This window comes from Micropterus dolomieu, linkage group LG18 (assembly GCF_021292245.1).
Source record: "Micropterus dolomieu isolate WLL.071019.BEF.003 ecotype Adirondacks linkage group LG18, ASM2129224v1, whole genome shotgun sequence".
NCBI classification, from domain to species: domain Eukaryota; kingdom Metazoa; phylum Chordata; class Actinopteri; order Centrarchiformes; family Centrarchidae; genus Micropterus; species Micropterus dolomieu.
The window spans coordinates 14,284,020-14,289,953 of NC_060167.1; the positions used below are offsets into that span (position 1 = coordinate 14,284,020).

Genomic DNA, 5,934 nt, shown 5'->3' on the forward strand with positions numbered 1-5,934 from the left:
GTAGAATCATTTGTTACTGATTACTTCTGTGGTCTATGGATTGTACCACAGGCTGCCACACACAGGGTAGTAATTAAACCAAGTGTAAAAAAAAAAAAAGCAGTAGTAAAATTTTAAGTTGACATTTGACATTCATGTTGCTTTGCCATTGACATACAACAAAAACCTTTCAAGAGAACATAAGAACATTGGGGGCTGGGGGGCTGTACCTGCACTGAACCTTTAAAAAAAAAAGGAAATCCTTCTACCCCTTCGCTCTTACAGACAAACCAGAGGTGTTTCTTATCAAATAAGACAATCTAATAGAATGTAGAAACAACAAAACAATTTCTAATAATTCTAAATGTAACATAGAAATATTAAAGAGGTGGTAATATGCTCATTTTCAGGTTCAAAATCTTATTTAGGGGTTGTACCAGAACGGTGGTTTAAATGGTTTAATTTTCAAAGAACACCATATTTGACTGACCAGCTTGGCAACATGGACTGGAGCAAGAGTTTCAGTGGTTTGTTATTAATGCCCTAACTTTGGTTTGGCAGTTTAGACCTGTAGCGGGTAATATGCATCGCAAGTCATTAATAAACATTTTGGCGAAATAAAGTTGACATATAATATAAATTAAGGCTGTCCCCGACTAAGGATTTACATAGTCGAATCAGAATCGTCAAGTCCTGCCTATAGTCAATGAATCAGATGTGTTTTTTTTGGGCACGGTGATTCCGGGGGGGGGGGGGGTTACTCACGGTACCTCCGCTTTAATCTCGAAAAGCTACAGAGCTGCAGTCTCTATTCATTCAACTTACACTGTAAATTTCCAGCTAAACTGAGGCGCTCTCTCTCTCTCTCGCCTGTCATACAATGGTCTTGTGCAGAGTTTGACGTGCACTACTGCTGCCGACAACTACATGCACGTCACAGTTCATTGCGGGTCTATTTCAAGTAGCCGGCTATTTAAAAACGATAAAATATTCTTTGTGTGGTTCATCAACGGTGATAAATTATCCGAAAGTCCCGCAAGTTGCGGACAACTCGGTACAACACCAGTGAAGCTGGAGCTCTGTCTCTTCAGCAAGTGTTCCTCCACTGCCACTGCATACATGCTAAGCTTACACATGCGCACTGACGACCCAGGGTTAAGGTTACAATTTAGGATTTATTCACCACTTCAAAAACATTTATTGAAAGTTTTATTCTTTTTGCATGTTTATTTACAGCATTAAACATTGAAATGTATATTATAATAGGCTGTATATTAACTTATTGGGAGAAAACTGGTAGTTCTATGTAAATCAGAGGTTGAGTCCTCCAAAATGACATGATCCTTGTTTCACTGCGAAGCTTCGACCTTGAGATTGACAGTCGAATCAGGCTCTGCTCATCAAAGCATTGAATCTTCAACTATTCGGGGTCACCTCTAATATAAATAACAGATTAATTTGAATGGGATTAATAAATAAATGCGCTGGGTGTTTTTTTTATTAACAATGTATACAAAATTGCAGGTTAGCTACCTACATGTGCTTACTATGCATATACACTTAACATTACTCAGAGAAACGCAAAAACCTTTGTGAGTTTGTCTGACATGCAACATAGTGCACCTGTTAGCACTGTGACAGGAACTACTCCAGAAAGGCTCATGTCACATTTTTTTGTCCATATAAACCAAACTAAAATTTTACTCACAGCATTTCACAGCAACCAAACACTCAAAGTTGAGCTTATGGTAAGACCATTGTATTGTAATGTGTCACTTCTCTGCCTGAGTCTACTGCACAGCAGAATTATTACACAGAATACCTCTCTCTTTGGCAGACTGTCCAGTGGCTTAATTGCGACATGCAGTCCAAACAAACAAAGGACTCACTTTAGTGAATAATTGCTCATTATCACGAACAACAAAATGTTTTGAAAAGAAACTAAACTCAGCTCTTTTTCATTTAACATTAATTTAACATATTTCTACATAAAATACAAGGAGTGGACAAACAGTTGACTCAATACCTCTGACACTGTCTAAACAAGATTAATTTATTCAAAACATTTCACTATTGCTAGCATAATTCCTTTCCAATTACATGCTTAACTTGTGATTCTACCCCAGTTACTCTTATTTTTACTCTTTCTGAATGCGTGCACTGCCAGTAGTTATAGTATGTTCCAAAAAGCTGACAAGATATTATTTCAACTCTTTTCAGCTGCACTCAGCAATCGTTTTCTCTAGAAAATGCATTTTACTCATCCAGTTTGTTCACTGTCCTCATTCTAAATGTTACGCAGCACACCCATTTCCTCCTCAAACCAAATGATAGCACAGTCGTCTGTACCAGCAATTCTAATGTCTGTGTTTTGGGCACACGTAGGCTCATTGTAGCTCGTTCCAGCTATGACAATCTATAACAGCCTCATGGTGAACATTTGTAAAGAATGTGAAGTACACAGTAGTCTAGTAGTAGTAGTTGTTGTTTTGATTTCGCATAGATAAGATGCTTGCCTTTGGTGTGGGAGATCTGGGTTCAATTCCCACCGTGAGACATCCACCACTGTGTCCCTGAGCAAGACACTTAACCCCTAGTTGCTCCAGAGGCGTGTGACCTCTGACATGTATAGCAATTGTAAGTCGCTTTGGATAAAAGCGTCAGCTAAATGAATAAATGTAGTATTTTACCTGAGTATTTATAGTAACTGTTTTTCTATTCCACTTCCTATCAGAGGCAAATGTTGTACTTTTTACTCCACTACATTTATCTAACAGGTTCAGTATCTAGTTTCTTTTCAGATTACAAATGTAAACCCTTCATTTCTCCTGATGTGGTGATTTTGAATGTTTGTGATAAAAAGTTAATAAAGTATCCCTTTGTGAGATTTTAACCCCCCTTGGAGGGCTGTTTTTCTGAGCTCTTGAAAAGATGACTTTAGAGATATGTTGTTCTTACAGGTCAGCAACACCAAAAAAAAATACTAGGATCTAAAAGAATATGATGCATTGCTGTAGATTTACGTTTATTGGTAGGCCCGAGAGCTCTAGTGGCCATATGACGGTAGCAAAAGAGGAATTCGGGTGACATAGAGTAAATAGGGAGAAAGTGGAGATGGGAAAGTACACGTAAGGAGGTGGATGGAAGTTGTGAACCTAACCAAGTAGTTTTGTTGCCTACCCCTAACCAAGCTTTACTTTCCAATAGCTATATATGTTGTTTTGGGGACCAGTAATATATTTTGTTTTGGTATAAGGACGTGCACAGTAATGCAGCAGTAACAATACTGCAACACTGCAAAAAGCAAACTAAATTTAAATAAATAATCCTTATGAGTGACCAACAAAAAAATACAAGCAATGTCAATGGATACATCCTTGTCCCTTTTTACTGTGTATTTCCATGCACAGTATTAATCACAATATCTAAATTTTTCTTTTTTTAACCCAAATTACAAATTGCATATTTTCACCTTTAGTTGAGAATGGTCATGCAGATTGTTTAGAATTTATATGCTGAGGTATTGAGGTATCCACCTGTAAAGTTTCTGTCATGGTGATACAATTAAGCTAAATGTAACTGAGTTTGCTCTTCAGAAAACTGAAAAACTGCAGTTTTAATAATGCAGTACATTTTGTTCGGTGGAAAGTAATCATAACAAGGTCTTCACAGAGAGGTCTGTGGCTTATTCAGTCTTTAAATGTCATATTGAAATTTTATGAGCATTATAAATTTAATTCCGTCCTCCATTGTCCTGAGGTGGTGAAAACAATCTCTCAGAACAAAAACAACATGACATACAACCAAAAAACCCTGAACACTGAAAACACTGAATTGTTGAGAAAGAAAAGAGGACAGCAGGTTGACGCGGTGCATGGGGAGACCACATGCCAGGCAGAGGACCTTAGTTCTAGCCCAGTTTTCTTGAGGACACTGAATGGCTGCCGGAGATGTTGCTCGTGAACTGGTCACATCGATCGATAAAAAAAACCCAACTGATATTATTTTAAAGTGTCGTTCCTTTTCCTTGGTCAGGAGGTCCATAGATTGATATGTTGAGAGACACAAGTTTTATGAAATATTTTCATGGCACATTTAGTTGACCAGCCTACCAGCTGCTGCTGTCATCATATTACATAAAGAAACTGCTCTGAAAGTATAGAGGACCGATCCTGACACAGACAGAAATAAATACAGAAATAAATAAATGCTCAATAAATAAGTAAGCATCCAATTAAATACACACAAAAAATAAAGTAAATAAATAAATGTAGGTAGTAATTAAATTATACAAGGAGACATAAATGTATATATTTTAATTACTTATTCACCTTTGTAATAATTACCTTATTTATTTATTCTCCGTTATAATCTTCAACTTTATTTATTAATTACTTATTTTTTAAATGTATTTATTTATGTGTGTGTTTTAATATTTTTGTCTGTTTTATTCTTCCTTTCTATTTTTTTTTACCTTATTTATTTTCACCCATGGTATTTATTTCTGCCTGTCCTTTTTACATTTCTGTATGCATTTCTGCCTCATTATGCAAATGAGGAGGGGCTGTGTCTCAAGGGGTCAACTTCTGCCCATTGGTGGACCAGTCAGACGGGAGAGCTCTAGGCCTACTCTGCCTGCAGACATCAACGAGCTGCTCTTCACACAGTCAGATGGCTTCCTCCAGTGCGCTGAGGTGTTTAGCAACTCTGTTTGAAGACACTACCGGCCATGTCTTCCTTCTCTTTTCATGTGGACACTCTGTGGACCTACAGAGTTTTCAATTAGCGACTTATACATACACAGAACTGCAGGAAAGTGAGCTGTTTCTGAGAGCCACATCAGTTAGCCGCAGCTAAATTTGGAGTGCACTCCTATTCGAGTATTTACGGTAAATGCTCCCACACGGAGCTGCCCGTTGCTCTGCTGTTTTCAGCTGCTGTTTCAACAAAAACGCCATTCAGGGTGAAAATTCAACCGTGGTGTTGTGTCGGGAGATGCAGTGACTTCACCAGCTGTGAGTATTAAGAATAATACATGTAATCTATTAAGCTATGATGAGAGTAAAAGTCCGTTAGCCGCTAGGCTAATTTATGTTGTGCTAACATCATATAGGCTAAAGCTCTTAAGCTAGTGGTGGTGACTAACAAATAAACTAATCTTAACAGTTACCATTAAGAAGAATTTTATGCTTCTGTTAAATGTGATTGCTATTAAGCCGTGTTTTATGTGTGGTGGTGAAGTCAATTTAAAATGAACTTTACTGCACTTAACCAGTCGAAATGATTTAATGAAGGCTAACGTTAGTTACTGTATTTCTATGTCTCACACAGAAAACACAGAAGGAGGCATGCGGAGAACATAACCATATTCTTCAGAGGAAAAGTAGAAGGAGGAGGAGGAGAGCAACAAATAACCTCCAAACAATAAAATAAATTCCCTTTATATTTCCCTGCCTTGTTGTTTATGTGTACATACAGAGGAAGAATGAGAGAACAGCACACATTTCATCGTTACTGTGTGTTAGAGCATGGGAGAACAGTGGATACTTTTAATACAGCCCACACCCCTAATACTGTGTAACTATAACAAGTAGAGAACAGAAGAAAAAGATGTTCTTTCTTTACAACTGTCTGCATAGCTTATTCATATTGTGTAATGAATGAAAATAAATAGGCCTACTAGGCTCCTCTCTACTTTGACATTTAAGATTAGCTTGTTTGATCCACCTTCATACACATGTGACATTACTGTACAACTTGAGAAAGGTGAGTTGTTTTCTGCTCCAGCCTGCCTAAAAGAAAAAGTTTTTGGGATTAAATGGACTTTATTAGCTGCTGCAGTGCAGGATGAACTCAGAATAGACCCATTTCTCACCTTATTATTCTAAATCATGCAACGAAGAAGAAGAAATGCATAATAAATCCTGGGACAAAATCTGTCCACAAATACTGTAC

The 5,934-nt window shown here is 37.4% G+C and overlaps 1 protein-coding gene and 1 long non-coding RNA gene across 2 annotated transcripts in view; both read left to right on the top strand.

The window, feature by feature from the left end:
* The window catches only part of necab3 (N-terminal EF-hand calcium binding protein 3), a 46,853-nt gene that overhangs the window by 32,566 nt on the left and 8,353 nt on the right, over positions 1-5,934 (top strand). The window lies entirely within an intron of this gene.
* Positions 4,733-5,428, top strand: LOC123956408. Its single transcript, XR_006821524.1, has 2 exons — positions 4,733-4,994; positions 5,311-5,428. It is a non-coding gene; the product is annotated as an uncharacterized LOC123956408 (long non-coding RNA).